The sequence below is a fragment of the Lepus europaeus genome, chromosome 11 (assembly GCF_033115175.1).
Source record: "Lepus europaeus isolate LE1 chromosome 11, mLepTim1.pri, whole genome shotgun sequence".
In the NCBI taxonomy this organism is placed as follows: domain Eukaryota; kingdom Metazoa; phylum Chordata; class Mammalia; order Lagomorpha; family Leporidae; genus Lepus; species Lepus europaeus.
This window is the reverse complement of record NC_084837.1, coordinates 40,540,476-40,558,786: the sequence shown is the minus strand read 5'-3', so window position 1 is coordinate 40,558,786 and position 18,311 is coordinate 40,540,476. Positions and strand designations below refer to the sequence as shown.

At 47.9% G+C, this 18,311-nt stretch overlaps 1 pseudogene; it reads left to right on the top strand.

Annotated features, from left to right (window-relative positions):
- The first annotated feature begins 925 nt into the window (after positions 1–925).
- LOC133769420 (small ribosomal subunit protein uS2-like) lies at positions 926–1,850 on the top strand (annotated as a pseudogene).
- Positions 1,851–18,311: the final 16,461 nt, after the last annotated feature.

The following is an 18,311-nucleotide window of genomic DNA, read 5'->3' as shown; positions in this document are numbered from 1 at the left end:
CATCGTAGTCTAGCCTGGCCATCCTTCAACACGCTCAGAACACTTACTCCAGTCTACAGTTGGGCAAAATCACCTGCTATACAGCCTGTGTAACCAACAAGCCCCATATAAACAAAATGTTGGCCACCTCACCTAATCTCTGACTACTGCGCTGGAAGTGAGACACCAAGTGGTTGTACGGGTACTCACCACTAGAGAGGCGGCTGGGCAGGATTCAGGAACACAGTATGGAAGGCTCGCTGGCTACACACACAGTACACAGCACAGAGGGTCAGTGGTGAACACAGGGCTGCCCAACATCATCGGAGACGACCTTAATGCAGATCACTAGTCTCAGAGCAAAACTGAATTCAAAAGCCAGTTTCCATGGAATCCTCAGGGGACCACTGTAGGGCAGGGACTGTGCACGCACAACTCCTGGTCTCGTTTTCATCAAGAAGTTGCTGTCCCCATACTCAGATCCACAGTCAGAAACCCAGGGAGGTGCTGAGGAACCCGCTCCAACCACAGCCACAGAGACACCACTCCAGGGTGCTGAGAATGTGGTCTGAGAGCAGCAGCCCCCACCCCCGGGACTCGCGGGAATGGAGATGCGTGGCCCCGCCCCAGCACCTGCCAACACCCACGCTGTACTAAGCACCATCCCCAGGTGACTCACATTCACGTCTGGGATGCAGCGACCCAGGAGGAGGCAGAGCAACAAGCCCAGGACCGCGGGTGTCTGAGTGACCCCAGGCTCCTGGACCCGTGCTCGTGTCATCACCTTCATTTTTTAAAAGATTTATTTACTTATTTGAAAGTCAAAGTCACGGAGGGAGAGACAAAGAGACGGAGATCTTCTGTCTGTTGTGGGGCGCACAGATTAAAAACACAGGGAGACTTTGGAGGTCGAATTAAGAGTCTTTATTAATCAGCTGGTGTCACAATGTCCAGAGCCCTTGATGTCCTGCAAATGAAGGAGGAGGACGTCCTCAAGTTCCTTGCAGCAGGAACCCACCCAGGTGGCACCAACCTTGACTTCCAGATGGAACAGTACATCTACAAATCATCTACATCATCAGTCTGCAGAGGACCTGGGAGAAGCTTCTGTTGGCGGCTCGTGCTATTGTGGCCACTGAAAACCCTGCTGATGTCAGTGTGATGTCCTCCAGGAACACTGGCCAGAGGGCTGTGCTGAAGTTTGCTGCTACCACTGGAGCTACTCCCATTGCTGGCCGCTTCACACCTGGAACCTTTGCTAACCAGATCCAGGCAGCCTTCCGGGAACCATGGCTTCTGGTGGTTACTGATCCTCGGGCTGACCACCAGCCTCTCACGGAGGCATCTTACGTGAACCTGCCTACTATTGCTCTGTGTAACACAGACTCCTCTGTGCTACGTGGACATTGCCATCCCGTGCAACAATAAGGGAGCCCACTCAGTGGGTCTGATGTGGTGGATGCTGGCCCGGGAGGTTCCGCGCATGCGTGGTACCATCTCCCGTGAACACCCCTGGGAGGTCATGCCTGATCTCTACTTCTACAGAGACCCTGAAGAGATTGAAAAAGAAGAGCAGGCCGCCGCTGAAAAAGCTGTGACCAAGGAGGAGTTTCAGGGTGAATGGACGGCCCCAGCCCCTGTGTTCACTGTTACACAGCCTGAGGTTGCTGACTGTCTGAAGGGTGCAGGTGCCCTCTGTGCCTATTCAGCAGTTCCCCACTGAAGACAGAGTGCTCGGCCCGCCACTGAAGACTGGTCTGCACGCCCACTGCTCAGGCCACCGAGTGGGTGGGAACAACCACTGAGTGGTCTTAAACTGCTTGTCATGGAAATGAGGTTGACGGAAAATAAACACCAGTTTCTAAAGACAAAAAAAAAAAAAAAATCAGCTGGCAACTGCCCTCTCACAAAGCAAGTCCGGAGAAGACAGCCCCAAGCTGCAAGTGGTAGGGGGTTTTTAAAGGCAAAAGCTACTTTTTAATCAGTCATTTAATTACACCTGTGGGCTTGGGCGAGCAGAAAGCAGGCATACAGAAGTGAGAAGTGGTTAGCCAATCAGCCAGTTTCTTTGTAACCTTATTGGAAAATGTAACCATTCAATTATTCAATTATTCCCAGTCAGGGTCAGGAATGGCATCACTGACCCTGGCGCCACCTGTGTTATCCTGTGGCTACAGCCAGTAGACAGGAAAAGCCATCGTCTGGTGGCCTCGGCCATTATCAAGCAAGCAGGGGTGCAGAAGCCAGAAATGGGTCAGTTACAAACCAACATTTATTTTTATGAAGAACAAGCCCTGTTTTTTTTTAAAAAAAAAAAAGTATTTTTTTTTTTTAATTTCAAAGTCAGAGTTACGCAGAGAAAGGAGAGGCAGAGAGAGAGAGAGAGGGAGAGAGAGAGAGAGGTCTTCTATCCACTGGTTCATTCTCCAATTAGCCACAATGGCCAGAGCTGTACCCATCCGAAGGCAGGAGCCAGGAGCTTCTTCTGGTCTCTCATGTGGGTGCAGGGGCTCAGGGACTTGTGCCATCCTCCACTGCTTTCCCAGGCCATAGCAGAGAGCTGGATTGGAAGTGGAGCAGCCGGAACTTGAACCTTCGCCCATATGGGATGCCAGCACTGCAGGTGGCGGCCTTACTCGCTACACCACAGTGCCAGCCCCCAAGAACCTGTTTTTAAAACAACCAAATAAAGTAACCTGTAGTCTATAACCATTCAGGTGTGCTATACCATGTAGACAGTTTAAACTTTTGAGTCACCTGTCACACTGTCCATTGGTTTGCTCCCCAAATGGCCACAACGGCCAGGGCTAGGCCACACTGAAGCCAGAAGACTGAAACTCCATCTGGGTCTCCCTTGAGGGTAGCAGGGGCCCAAACACTCAGGCCATGATCCACTGCTTTCCCAGGCACGTTAGCAGGGAGCTGGGTCAGAAGGGAAAAGGCCAGGACTCAATCAACGACCATATGCAATGCCAGCGTCAATGGTCAGGGCTTAACCCATTGCGCCCCAAGTCATCTCTGAATGTTCACCTCTGTTTGAGCCGATACACCAACAATATTGATGTACAAAAATAAACTTTTAGTTATTTGGAGTGGGTTTTTTTTGTTTGTTTGACAGGCAGAGTGGACAGTGTGAGAGAAAGAGAGACAGAGAGACAGGTCTTCCTTTGCCGTTGGTTCACCCTCCAATGGCTGCTGCCGCTGGCGCATCTCGCTGATCCGATGGCAGGAGCCAGGTGCTTCTCCTGGTCTCCCATGGGGTGCAGGGCCCAAGCACTTGGGCCATCCTCCACTGCACTCCCGGGCCATAGCAGAGAGCTGGCCTGGAAGAGGGGCAACCAGGACAGAATCCGGCGCCCCGACCGGGACTAGAACCCGGTGTGCCAGCGCCGCAAGGCAGAGGATTAGCCTGTTGAGCCGTGGCGCCGGTCCTGGAGTTTTTTCTTTTAATATAGGGTAGTCATGGGCTTTGACTTGATTCATCACCAGCCCATCCTGAAATCACACATATGGTGGCTTGATTAAGTACTTAAGCTGATTAAGTGTTGGTCCACATCATAAAATTAAAGCAAATTTATAAGTAAAATAAAAACAAAACCATAAAACGTATAAAAATCTGCCAATTGTTTCAATATAATGAGATGGATGATGTTTTTCTGCCCCAAACAAGATCTCTCTGCAATGTGACTGAGGAACTGATGCTGCCATGCCAACCTTGTGAGTCTGGAAGATCCACACGACCCTGCGTTTGGGCGCGGCTGAATTCTCTTACCAACTGCCTCGATCTGAAGTACTATCAAATCATCATTGGCACCAAAGGCCATAATAGCACCTGCCCTCACTTGGCCTAAATGCCTCACTTGTGTATTGTTACCTCTCTTCTTTTCTCATTCCCCCAGGACAATCCAAGAAGCAGAAAACACAACTTATACCATAAGATGATCACCCAGAAACCTGGAAAAATAAAACTTACATTCACACAGACTGTACGCAAATGTTTATGGCAGTTTTATTTGCCAAACACTGGATGCAACCCAAGTGTCCTTCACCTAGTGAATGGAGACGTAAACTGGAAACACCAAACAATGGACTACGACTCGGCAACAAAAGGAAGCATTGTTGCCAACAGCCCCGGTGGATCCCAAGTGCATTGTGCCAAGTGAGAAAGTCCAGTGGAAAAGTTCACTTACCGAGTTATTTCATTTATGTAACTTCCCTGAAATGACAAGATGAAGACAGGGATGAAGAACAGGTCAGCAGTTGTGGAGGGTTAGGTTAGGGAGAGACCACAAGTACAGAGTGGGCATATTGTGGAATTTGCTGGTGGAACAGCTTGTGTCCTGGTTGTGTTGGTGTTTACATGAATCTGTACATGTGATGATTCACATCCCAAGAGGATGGAGCAAGACAGCCCAAGATTTCATGGATCAACGCACAATTTAAAACTTGGGAATTGCTTCTAGAATTTTCCATGTGTTATTTTCAATTGAGTATAAATAAATGAAGCCACAGAAAGTGAAACTTCAGATAAGCAGAGATTACTATAGTAAGGACTTAAAAGGAAGACTCATGGTATTATTCAGGTTCCAAAGTTGACATTAGTCTGTTATGGTGAGAAAGAAGCCACTTGGCTGTTAAATTCACAAAATTCCTGCAGGGGTTTGGCGCTGTAACATAGTGGGTAAAGCTACTGCCTGCAGTGCCGGCATCCCATAGCCCATATTAAAAAAAAAAAAAAAAATTCCTGCTATCTTAGCCCCATGCATCATCAACACAACAAAAATGTGGATAAAATTGGTTTGGGGAGCCCAAGTTTACAAGAAATATTGATGTTTCATTGTTGGGGGAATCAGAGCAGCCAGGTCTATCTCGGGGTACAAAGTTTTTTTATGAATGTTTTGTTGTCTCCTGTGGCAGGGGAAGTGTTTAAGCACACTGGAGGCAGAGCAGGTTTTGCTTTAGGCAGCATACCTGAGATAGGCCAAAAGCACCAGCCCCTGCCATGATGGGATAAGAGTCTAGAACAATTTAGTGAATGAATTGTGAGACTCAGAAAATACCTGAACAGGAAACACTCATTGGGTTATGTGACAGACCGGGAGCAAGGGCTTCACCTAGGCCACGTCACTTCCTCACTAAATAAGGCAGGCATTGCCCTCTTCTCAGTGGTGGAGCTGAGACTTGAATCCGGGCAGTCCTGGCTCCAGAAGCCACATTCTTAACCAGTACACTGTGCCTCTTTTTAGAAATGGGAGCACAAGGATTCGCTAGGGACCAGCCATGCCTCATCCTACCACCTTCTTAAGGGAACTTCTAAACTAACAGATCTGACAAACAGGAAAGACCTGATTTCAGCCAAGAATTGACAAGATGATTACTATTATTACTAGATATTATTATTATTAAGGAGAATGATTTGAGACATTCAGAAATCTTGAAGCCAGCTCACAGGATCAGGAATGCGGGAGAGCTCTGGTGAGAGCTGAAGCTTCAGATAGAGGCCGGACTGCACGGATTTGTCTCTACAACTCTTGCGTTTTTCTGCATATGTGAACCTAACCAATAAAAGTCTCCTTCATGTCCAGTCCCCAGTTTGTTCTGCTCCCAGGACCAATCTTGCCTGTTGTAGTTGCCCTGAAGTAACAGTGTCAGAATGTTCCCCCCAGGGGGCAGCAGAGAGCAGCAGAACATTCTAGAATAAGAATCTGTCCCCTGGGACCAGCTCAGCCCTCAGTGCTCAAAAGCACCCCAGACTGGGCCCAAGATTTCAGAGCGTATCTGCACAGCGCTTCAGCAACTGCCCCTTCTTGGCATCTATTGCCACCAGCTGACAGCACAGCTACAAATCACACTTCCTAGGCACACGGCAGGAAGGTGGGGAGGCAGAGATAAGACATTGCAGGCTTCCAGATCTGGGGAACCAAGGGAGTTTCACCCGCTTTTATACCACTTGTTTTTCAGGTTTTGAAAAGCTGCACCATTGGCAGATTTGCCTCATGTCTGTGTCCAAAAGGAGATGAAATACGTATTCACAAAGAAAAATGCAGCATGGGGGTGCTGAGTTAAGTTTAAAGCAGGAGACCACTGGCCTGAGGCTGTCATAGAACCTGAGTTCCTAGGAAATGAAATGCAGCCTAACTTAGCAAGAAATGAACTAAAAACATAACTTAGGGGTACAAGAAACAGCCAACCGTGAGCAGCCCGAATCAGCCAATTCCAGGCCGCCAAGTGATCAGACCATGTGCAATCAGAGCAAATGCTGAGCTGTCAGCAGACAGGCTGTTCTGGTATTTTGTTCCCATGCCCTGTCCACAAATGCTCACTGCCCACCTCGTGGCCAGGAGCTCTCCGAACCTTTGCTGATTCTGAGCGTTGCCTGATTCCTGAATTGTTCTTTGCTCAAATAAATGCTGCTACATTTCAAATGTCTAAGGTGGTGTTGTTGCTGCTGTTGCTGTCGAACAACAGGCTTGCTCAGAAGAGCTCCTCTTGTCTCCCAGACATGAACAAGCGGATGAGAGCGGAGGGGGGCGTGAGGCCTGAAGGTGAGGCTACTTTAATCCTCTCAAAGCTTCTGCTTTAAGGACCACTGGCAGGAGGCAGGGAGAGGGTAAAAGTACATACCCGTGTGTCCCCCAACATCCCAAAGCAACACGTTTTGAGAATCCCAAGAGCCATTAACTGTTGGCACCTCACTAGTGAACAGGGACTCAGCTGAAAGGATTCCAGCCGCACAGGGAATGGTTACGTTGCTGAATCATGCAAGAGGACCTCAAAAGCTTCATAGAAAATGGAATTAAAAGATAAGTTTAGGGGCCGGTGCTGTGGCATAGCAGGTAAAGCCACCGCCTGCAGTGCCAGCATCCCATATGGGTTTTGGTTTGAGTCCCAGCTGCTCCACTTTTGATCCAGCTCTCTGCTATGGCCTGGGAAAGCAGTAGAAGATGGCCCAAGTGCTTGGGCACATGCACCTGCGTGGGAGAACCAGAAGAAGCTCCTAGCTCCTGGCTCCTGGCTCCGGATTGGCACAGCTCCAGCCACTGCGACCAACTGGGGAGTGAACCAGCAGATGGAAGACCTCTCTCTCTCTCTCTGCCTTTCCTTTTCTATGTGTGTAACTCTGTCAATGAATTAATAAATCTTTTTAAAAAATTACTTTATTGTGGTATCCATCCATATGCAGGGCCTTCAAAAAGTTAATGAAAAATGCATATTATGCATGGATTTCAAAAAAAATTTATCAATATAATTTTATCTTTTAATTCCATTTTTTCACAAACTTTTTAAAAATTTATTTGAAAGGTAGTTACAGAGGAAGAGGGAATGAAAGAGAGAGAGAGCTCTTCCATCTGCTGGTTCAGTCCCCAAATGGCTGCAACAGCCAGGGCTGGGCCAGGCCAAAGCAAGGAGCCAGGAGCTTCATCTGGGTGTCCCACGTGGGTAGCAGGGCCCAAGCACTAGGACCACCCTCTGTTACTTTCCCAGGAGCATTTCCAGGGAACTGGATCAGAGTTGGAGCAATTGGGACTTGAACCAGCACCCATATGGGATGCCAGCACTGCAGGCAGCAGCTGAACCTGCTGTGCCTCAATGCCATGCCCACCCCCCAACCCAGAGAGGTTTAAGTACCCTTATGTAAGCCCAGAGTGAGGGCTCTGACTTCCTGGGAATCCAGATGATCTCACTTTTACATAACTTCCTATGACCAGGGAATAAGGCGCCCCTTCAAACTCCACCACGAAGTCCACACTTCAGTTTCCTGAGACCACAGTTTGTCTTTGAAACGGGTACCTGGAAACCTTCCTGGCTCTGGAGTTTGCACGTGGCTGTGGACTAACCAGTGTACTGCAGCGTTGCTCTTTTGTGCAGGTAAACACCGTGATGATCTCCCGGGAACCCTTACAAGTGGGACTCCGGAGGCTCCCGCAGCCCAGACAGCAGTCCTCCCTGTGGGGAAACACCCATCACCCCTCCAAAACAATCCCCCCCCTGCCAGGCCACAGCAGTGCCCTAGAGAAAGCGGGTGGCACTGCATCCAAACCTACTGCCTCTGTCCATCCGGAGGTTCTGGAAACAAATACTAACCTCCCAGGAGCAATGGGCCCAGCTCAGGACACCCACAGGAATTGGCTGTGTTCATTTATCTGGGGTAACTCAGTCCCTGTGAAGAAAACGAAAAATCCATGAACCAAAACCCATGAACTCCTTCATTTCCAGTTTCCTGACAGTAGTTAAGAGCCTCCATCCATCCAAATCCTACTGAAGGGAGACATAAATAGAAACACCAAACCCAGAAGCTATTTTGCCTTCATTTAATTATAGACAATGCCTGGAAGTTCTTGAATTTTTCTAGTTCAATTTCCAGGAGAGAACTAGGCAGCTGGGAGGCTGTCCTTGGCCAACCTGGTCCCGGGTGCGTAGCTGTTCAGACAGCGTCTTCGCACAGCCTGCCCTCACGGTGAACGCCAGCGGGAAGTTGTCCCTGCTGACTCCAAACCAGGCACCAGAAACAAGGGCCGCTGCGCACCGCTGCGCTCCCCACACTCATGAAGGCATATGACCTCCGGACATCATGTGCCCTGGGCTCAGGACTCCTGGCTCCAGACCCCACAAAACACACCCAGGGACCCTTTAGGGAGAAATCTCTAATGGCCTCTCTGCACACAACCTGGGCTTTGCATATAGCCTCCAGCGTCTCCAGACAAACCGTGTGGAGCCTACTGAGGCTCCCCCCATCCCGAGGCTCCCCCCATCCCAAGACTCCACTGGGATTTTGGGGGTCGTGCACCAGTGCTTCAGGGGGAGCCGTGGGTGTTCAGCTTTCCAGGAAGAGGTACATAACAGATGGTGATCGGCCCAAGCAGCCTGGGAGGAACATTCCCTCGCCTTCCTCACACAGCCCGGTGTTGGAAGCCCATAAATCTCTCCCGATAAGGATCTGGCTGGCTGTTGTACCTCATCCCAGCTCATATTAATTAGGTCTGACTAACTGAAGCTATTAATAAATCAGAAAGTGGAGACCCACAAAAACGTTAGTTCCAAGAGGAACTGGTCGCATGTTTGCAGACCCAGGGAATGTGCCACAATCCCTCTCCCATGCTTCAGAAATCCAGTAATGTGGCAGGATGGGGAAGGAAACGTTCCCTGGTTGCCAGACCAGGCTCCCACATCATCTGCTTCCTGCAGGTCCAGCTTTCAAAAAAACCATTTCTCCACGTCCAAGGCCTTTTCCTTATCTGGCAGAGTAGTTATGATAAAGATACCATCATATAACAAAAGTGGAGGGGCCGGCACTGTGATGCAACAGGTTAAGGCCCCTGCCTGCAGTGCCGGCATCCCATATCGGCGCTGGTTTATGTCCCAGCTGCTCCTCTTCCAATCCAGCTCTCTGCTGTGGCCTGGGATAGCAATAGAAGGTGGCCCAAGTCCTTGTGCCCCTGCACCTACGTGAGAGACCAGGAAGAAGCTCCGGGCTCCTGGCTTCAGATCGGTGCAGCTCCAGGCGTTGTGGCCAATTGGGGAGTGAACCAGCGTGACAGAAAACCTCTCTTTGTAACTCTTTCAAATAAATAAAATAGATCTTAAAAAAAAAATCAATTCCAAGCCACTTTGGAGTATTTCTTTCATTCATTCATTCAACAAGTATCTCTGTCAGGCTCTCCTCCAGGCTCTGAAGAGACACCAAAGGGTGAGCAGACCCGTGCCCCCAGCCTCACATCCGGTGGAGGAACAGACAGACAAGTGGGCAAAATCAGTAGGAAGTAGGCCCTGTGCAGAAGGAGGCCCAGGAAGCTGGGGGCGTATCAGGATGGGACCGCTCATCAGGCCAGGCCCGTGTCCGAGGGGCCGAGGGTGAAGAGGGGTCAGGTGAGCAAAAAAACCTCCCAGGGAAAGGAGCTGCTCGCTTCAGTGGGGGCAGGTGGGGTTCCCAGGAGCTGGCGCAAGCCCTGGCCGGGAGCCCAAAGAACGCTCAGGGTCACGTGATGCTGCAACAAGGCGATAGGACTTGGTTCCAAAAGCAAATGAAGCTGTCAAAGGGCTTTCTCTAAGCAAGCTCAGGGGCACGCATTTGGTCCAGCAGCTAAGACACCTCTTGGGACGTCCATAGCCCATTTTAGAGTGCCTGGGTTCAAGTCCCAGCTCCACTCCCAATTCTGGCTTCCCACTAACACACACCCTGGCAGGAGCAGGCGACGGCTCAAGTTCTTGGTTCCCTGCCACTCGTAGGTCAACAAAGGAAATCGCTACTGACAGAGGTGGAAAATGTTCCAAGAGAACAGAGAAAATAATCCTAAATAAGAGGGGTCTAAAAATCCAGCTGCCACCCATACATTAGGGACCATAGAAAAAGGAAAGCTGGGGGCAGAATTCTGGTATAGCAGGTTAAGCCATTGCCTGCCACATTGGCATCCCATCAGGGCACCGGTTCAAGACCCAGCTGCTCCACGTCTGTCTAACTCCCTGCTAATGCTCCTGGGAAAGCAGTAGAACATGGCCCAAGTGCTTGGGCCCGTGCATCCATGTGGGAGACCTGGATGAAGCTCCTGGCCCCTGGCTTCAGCCTGGCTCAGTCCTGGCCATTGCAACAATCTGGGGAGTGAACCAATGCATGGAAGACCTTCCTCTCTCTTTTTCGCTCTCTCTCCCTCCCTCCTTCCCTCCTTCCTTCCCTCCCTCCTCCCCCGATAACTCTGCCTCTCAAATACACAAAACATAAATCTTTAAAAAAAAAAAAGAAAAAAGAAAAAGGAAAGCAAAACAAGAATTTAACAGTGCTTCAGAACCAGCATCTCTTTCATACTGTCCTTGTCTGTGTTCAGTTGAGGAAGGGAAGATGAATTTTACGGAACTCAAGGCAGTGGGCTTTCGGTTCTCTTACCTGCCCTCCCAGGTTTCCCAGCCATCATAACCACCCACTGCTCTAAGCGAGAACCAGCTACACAACGGGCCCGCTCACACAGAGGGAGCCTTTCCAGTCGGGGGCCCTGACCGTCTGGCCGGGTGATTCCCTGGTCACTAGTCCAGGGATGTGGCAACACTACTGAGAAACAAGAGGCACTGCCTACAGGAAGAGCCCAAGCAAAAAAGCAACCTACCCCCTCCAGGCAGAAAAATTAGCAGAAGTAGAGGAACTTGAGAATCTGCAGGGGAAAATATAGACGGGAGGTCACTGAAGAAGCTGTAAATGCTATTTCTCATATTATTTCTCTTTTTTAAATTTTTATTTACTTATTTTTTTATTTGACAGAGACAGATAGCTCTCCAATCCCCTGGTTCATTCCTCAAATGCTCACAAAAACCAGGGTGGGACCAAGCTAAAGCCAAGAGCTCAGAACTCAGTTCAGGTCTCCCAAGTGGATGGCAAGGACCCAAATACATGAGCCATCACCTGCTGCCTCCCAGGGTATGCATTAGCAGGAAACTGGAGCGGAGAACAGAGTCAGGACCCGAACCTATGCACTCAATATGGGATGCCGAATGGGCATCTTAATGGTTGATCCAACACCCACTCCATATTATTTGTCTTCACTGAACTAGAACAATTGAGAAGAAAGCAGGTAGTGAGAATTACTAACCACATTTCACTGTCTTAAATTAGTAATGGTGACTATTGTGCAACTTTTGTTCCATTGCTATCTACTATTTGCTACAAAGCATTTCAAATTTTCACTTCCTCAAAATTTGAACAAGGTGAAACTCCCAGATCTAGTACCATGGCAACTAAAAATATCTGAAACATTGTGTAAAATATAACCAAACAAAAAGGGCTTTTGTTCCGCACTGAGCTCACAAGAACAGACGTGTGAAAGCTGAGGGCCCTGTGTGACTTGGAGAGGGAGGAGGGAAAGAAAAATAAGGAGCAGACTTAGCATCAGACTAGGAGAAAATCTGGGGCCCACATTTTAGAGAACCTGAAGCTGCGCTGTATACAGATTTAAAATCTAAAGATTCAAATCAGTGTACATGTGAATATGCAATATACAAGCCAAGGAAGAGTACCTAAAAATAAGCACAAACCCACCTTCCAGGAAGTCTTTCTCAATCCAGTCTGCTGAGAATTCACAACCATAAAAAAATTTCCACTTAAGATGAACATATAATAAATATTAATAATATTGGCAGGCATAGAACTAATTTCCCATGGGCAAGAGTCAGCAGAGACAACAAAGAGATAATAGAATCTGAAACAATGTAAGTATACTCTTAAATATTTCTAAATGTATTTTTCAAAAATCTATTTTAACTGATAAAAATTGTATATATGTATTGTGGACATGTTTTGAAATATGCATGCATTGTAGAATGACTAAACTGGGCTAAAAAACAAAGGCATTTTCCCATACACTACTCAAGTTGTGGAACAAAATACTTAAAATTTATTCTCAGGATTGGTGCCATGGCATAAACTGGCGCCATGGTTAAACTGCTATCTGCAGTGCCAGCATCCCATATGGATGTCAGTTTGAGTCCCAGCTGCTGCACTTACAATCCAGCTCCCTGCTAATGTACTTGGGAAAGCAGTGGAAGATGGCCCAAGTGCTTGGGCCCCTGCACCCATGTGGGAGACCAGGAGGAAGCTCCTGGCTCCTGGCTTCAGCCTGGCCCAGCCCTGGCAGTTGTGGCTATTTGGGGAGTGAACCAGAAGGTGGAAGACCCTCTCTCTCTCTCGCTCGCTCTTTCTCTCTCTCTTTCTCTGTGTGTGTCAGCCTCTCCCTCTCTGTAACTCCGCTTTTCAAAACAAAAAATAAATAACTCTTTAAAAAAACTCACTCTCAGCAATTTTCAGTGCACTACACTGTTATTAAGTATAGTCACCATGTTGTATGTGTATCATGCACACTAAAGGATAAGAAAAACACAGAAATACCTAGAAAATAATCAAATACAATGACAGGAATGACAAGGAAAATAGTCAATAAAATTAAAAACTCTCAGTCACATGCTACAACATACATAAATATTGAACATTATGCTGAGTATATGCCAGTCACAGAGAGAAAAATACTACATGATTCCACTTATAAGAGCCACCTAGAGGTTGGCGCTGTGGCGTAGCAAGTAAAGTCGCCGCCTGCAGTGCCAGCATCCCATATGGGCGCCAGTTTGAGTTCTGGCTGCTCCACTTCTGATCCAGCTCTCTGCTATGGCCTGGGAAAGCAGTAGAAGATGGCCCAAGTCCTTGGACCCCTACAGCTGCATGGGAGATCCAGAAGAAGCTGCTGGCTCCTGGCCTTGGATTGACACAGCTCCAGCCATTGCAGCCATCTGGGGAGTGAACCAGCAGATGGAGGATCTCTCTCTCTCTCTCTGCCTCTCCTCTCTCTGTGTAACTTTGACTTTCAAATAAATAAATATTTTTGAAAAAAAGCTAACTAGACTCAAATTCATGGAGATAGAGAAGGGAATGATGGCTGCCAGGGGCTGTGGAGTGTAGGGAACAGGGATTTATTTAATGGGTACAGAGCTTCCATTTAGAAAGGTGAAGAGTTGGCTGCCAGCAACATGACTGTGGCTGGCACTACTGAACTGTGTACTCTTAAAAACGGATAGGATGGTAATTGTGATGTTATGTATGTTTTACCATAATTTTTAAAAATTATTTGAGTGAGTTAAGAAGTACATTAGAGCTGGCAGGAAGCAGAAGAAGTCACATTCTTTTGAGCCCTTACCCAGGCACCTGGCCCTCGCATGACCTCCGTCCACTTACTTATGGATGTGGAGGGGGAGGCCAACAGCAGCAGGTTTCTCACAGAATAATGACGTAAGACAGGCAGAAGCAGCAGATGCCCGACTCATGGAGCTCTCGGACGACTCCACCATACGCATCACCTCCCTACCCTAGTCCCAGCTCTTATCCCCCTTATTCTGATTCTTCCCAAAGTAAAGGCTTAGACTCATATCACAGAAACAGAGTTCTGGGAGGGAAAGCCATCAGGATCTAAGTCTGTATAGACTGGAAATTCCCCAAGAGGAATAGATTGATGTATAGTAATTTGTTCCAGAAAAATTAGACATTATTCTTAAACATTATTCTCTGTCCTTGCGTGAAAACACTTTTTACTACCTGTCAACAGTAAGGTTTTAGACAAGAAGAATAACTTAAAAGCCACAAATAATAGGCAGAGGAGTGGGGACCATGGCTCTGAAAGATAATGTACTTATTTAATCTTGTCTAGGATATATTTTAACAGATTAGGAGTTTGCACCATTTTATTACTGGTGTGTCATAATTTTATTGAATTTTTTTCCTTTTTAGTGGACATAAAATAATATTATATCTTATGTACACAATGGATTATTATGCAGCCATAAAAGAATAAAATTCTGACATTTGCAGCAAAGTGGATGGACCTAGAGGCCACTGTGTTACATAAAATAAGCCAGACACAGAAACACAAATACCCTGCCCTCGTAAGTGGGAGTCTGAAGGAAAAAAAAAAGTCGATCTTAACTTAGAGTAGTGAGAACTAGGGGCTGGAAAGGGGGTGGGTGGGTATTCCAGGGAGGTTGGAAAACGGGTACCAAAACACAGTGAGAAGGAGGTTGTGGATTCCCATGTTCCAGAGCACAGTGGGGAGACTACATTCCACAACAATGTACTGAAGAGAGGACACGTAGGCTCCAAAGATAAAAGGTGAGGAAATGGAAATGCTAACTACCTGATTTCATCCATCTATGTTGACTACAAATGGTGAAATATTGCCCTGCACCCCATAAAATTGTACAAGAATACAGGTTAACCAAAAATTGTGCATCTTGTAATCAATGGCTTCTTCAATTTGATGAAAAATGAGTCTTTTATAAACCAAAGGGATATTCCACCATCAGCTGGGACTGTCACGATTCAAGGAAAGAGCGTAAATGAGAAATGCAGGTGCCTTCACACCCATAAGAGCTTCCACATAGCCTGTGTCGGCACCAGTGTTTCTGAGTTCTGAGTTCGCCGCGGTGGTGGTGTTCTATAGGCGTTCTAACATCCAGAAGCAGGGTGGCTGTTCAGCTGGTAGGCGCTGGGGCAGGCGACAGTTATTACTGACACACACCTATTCTGATGGGTCAGAGCTCACGCCATAGCAGTATTCATACTTATAATATTGGCCTGGGCCACAAATTGTCTCAACACTGTTTAGGAGGCAAACGGAAAAAAACGTAAGTATGTAGTCTTTCTGAACACATGTACTTCCAATACGATGATGAATTACCTCCCTGCACCTGAAGGTTAGTATTGGAGTTTTCATGTTTACGTCATTGTCAATCATTTGAGGATTACAAGGAGGTATCCTCCAGAAGTTTTGGAAATCCTCTGTCTTCTGCGAATTAAAGGATAAATCAACATAGAAGGTGTCCGGACAAAGGAATGTAGCTGAGGCCCTAAAACCTGGCTGTGCCCTGATGGGTATGAGGTTGCACGGGGAAAGAGCAGGCCTGAGAACAGAAAGTCAGAGCCAGCGCTGGCAGTGCTCACCACAGGACGGGCCTGGGGCACAGGTGTTGTGGCCCCACGACCAGACCTGCCTGGGCAAGTGGCAGTTTTGTCACTGTGGAGAAAATGAATGTGTCTTTACCTGTGGCCATTGAAGCTGGGACCTGTTTAACCAGCCACTCTCCTTCTGGCTTCTTGATCTCCAGACAAGCTCCCCATTGTGATGTGTCTTTGTCCGTGGCGGACCCACAGGGAAAGAAGGTGCTGCCTATAGGATTCAAGCATCCACTCCCATTGGCATTTAGTTCTCGTTTCCTCACAGGAGATTAGCAAAGCCACTGCCTTGTCTCACGGGAGAGACCTGGACAAAGTTCATGGAAAGTAGAGTTTTAAAATGAGTTTATTTCGGTGCAAAGAAATTTGAAATCCACACATATACAGAGTCTTCAAAGAAAATGCGTATGTTGAAAAAACCGGGCACAGATTTCAAAATTTTTTGCATCAAAAAAAATACTTATCTTTTAATTCCACTTTGCATTAACTTTTTGAAGTACCCTTGTACATAATTGCCACGACCCTGGACAATACAACATTACCACAACTACCGTTACCAAGTGTGAGAGACAGAACCAAGCACTGGTGGCAGGTGATGCCATCAAATTCACCCTTGACCTCAGAGAAGCCATGAAGCATCCAGTGGCTCCATGTGGTCAAGGCAGCACCATCACAGCATCTCTCTTCTATGCTCTGTCCACAAGAATGGACAGGACAGGATCTCAGCCCTGAAGAAGCTCACTGCCTAGTATCTGGTGTAGTGCAATCCCAACAAGTACTAGCTGAATTAATGAATGAATAAATGGCAGTGCTTTCAGGATTCAATGTTCTGTTTCAGTCCAGGAGGAAAATACTTTTACAAGATTTTCACTCCTGGGACCAACACCGAGGTGCAATGGGTTAAAGCCCCAGCCTGTAGTGCCGGCATCCCCTGTGGGTGCCTGTTCGAGACCCAGCTGCTCCACTTCCAATCCAGCTCTCTGTAGTGGCCTGGGAAAGCAGTAGAAGATGGCCCAAAGTCCTTGGGCCCCTGCACCTGCATGGGAGACCTGGAAGAAGCTCCTGGCTTTGGATTGGCTCAGCTCTGGCCATTTGTGGCCAATTGGGGAATAAACCAGAAAATTGAAGATCTCTCTCTCTCTCTCTCTCTTTCTCTCTCTCTCTCTGCCTCTCTGTAACTCTGCCTTTCAAAAAATAAATAAATCTTTAAAAAAAATATCCTCACTGCTGCCCCTCTCGCTCCTCCTGGTCCCCGTTTCTCCCACCCGGCCTCTCTCTCTGCTCCCTCTTTTGCCTGAACTGCTTCTCTCGGCCTTTCCGTCCCAGTGAGAGTGAGGGCCATCTCCCAACCCAGGTTCCCTCACACCATTCGCTGGGGGAAAGAGGCAGTTCCCATCTTCTTGTCACAGGCCTGGGGCCTTTGGCTGCCCTACAAAGTTCCCGTTTTTTAACTTTGCAGACAAACCCTTAACTTCTCTCCTTGTGACGCTCTGAGGTTTTCATTATGCTGAACCTTTACCTGAATTCGCTCGCCATCCATCACTGTTCTCACTTCCTTGTCTCACTGCAGCTCAGCGGACCTATCACTTTGATGACCACGTCGTTATTACTGCCACCTAATAACATGAACCACCTCATCCCACCAATTCTGTGAGGACGAAATTAGACGTGACTACACGTTTTTCTCTCTGGCACAGCCCCTGTACTGTAACTGCAGGTCATCCAGTCCACTGAGTCTCTGATGGTGGGGATGAAGAGCGTGCGCGTGGACTAACAGTTAAGATGCCCGCATCCCATATCATAGTGCTGGGTTCAAGTCTCACTCTGGCTCCCAATGCCAGTACAGACCCTAGAAGGCAGCAGGTGATGGCCAATTAGTTAGGTCTCTGCCATCCATGTGGGATGGCCCGGATGGAGTTCCCAGCTCTCAGTTTCAGTCTGGCCCAGCCACAGTCAATGCAGGCCTCAGACATGAGATCTCTCTCTCTCTCTCTCTCTCTCTCTCTCTCCGTTCCCTCCTTCCCTCCCTTCCTCTCCAATTAAAAAAAAAAAAAAAGCACACATTAAGATCATCTGAAATACTAAAAAATACAAATAAAAAAACACCCTGAGATGCCCCCGCCCAAAGATGCTAATTTAGTTGATCAGGTTTTGTTTCTGGTGTGCAATGGTCTGAGACGCAGTGCGGGGATTTTCCAAGTGCTTCTCACGTGCAGCCAAGGTTGACAACCACCACCCTGGTACCAACATGGAAAAGCAGGCAGAGCGGACGCAACACAACCACGGGAAGCCACTCGTTCCCACTCTGCGGGTGCTACCTCATTTGACGCTCATGAGCTCTGTGAACTGTAGGGACTGTGAACTCGATGACATAGTGAAGAAACTGAGCCTCGGAGAAGTTATGTCACTGATCCAGTTTTGCATAAGGATGAAGTGCGCAGCTAGGATTCGGAACCTGACCTTCAACTTCATGAGTAGATGTCCTGCTCCTCCTTTCTAGGCCACTTGGCACACTTCATCTCCACGGAGCACACAAGCCAGATCCCAGCCCTCTGCAGAGCTGCAGTAGTTTTCCTCCAGACTGCTGACCCATGGCATCCTTGGGCATACCTGTAGGCGGGTATGTGGGTTCAGTCAGTTGCTGAGGGGAATCTTGCTAATAGGTGTTTACAGCTAAGCATGGTGTCTGCAAGATGGTGAAACCTTTCCCATGCAGTCACCTGGGCACCGGGGGTCACCTCCCTCTCTCATCTCCTTTCTCTTCCTCCACTATCCTCTTGGTCTTTTCCCACTCCTCTGTCTATGTCACAAAGACCCAACTTCTTCCTGGTAGGGTGGTGGCATAACCTTACTG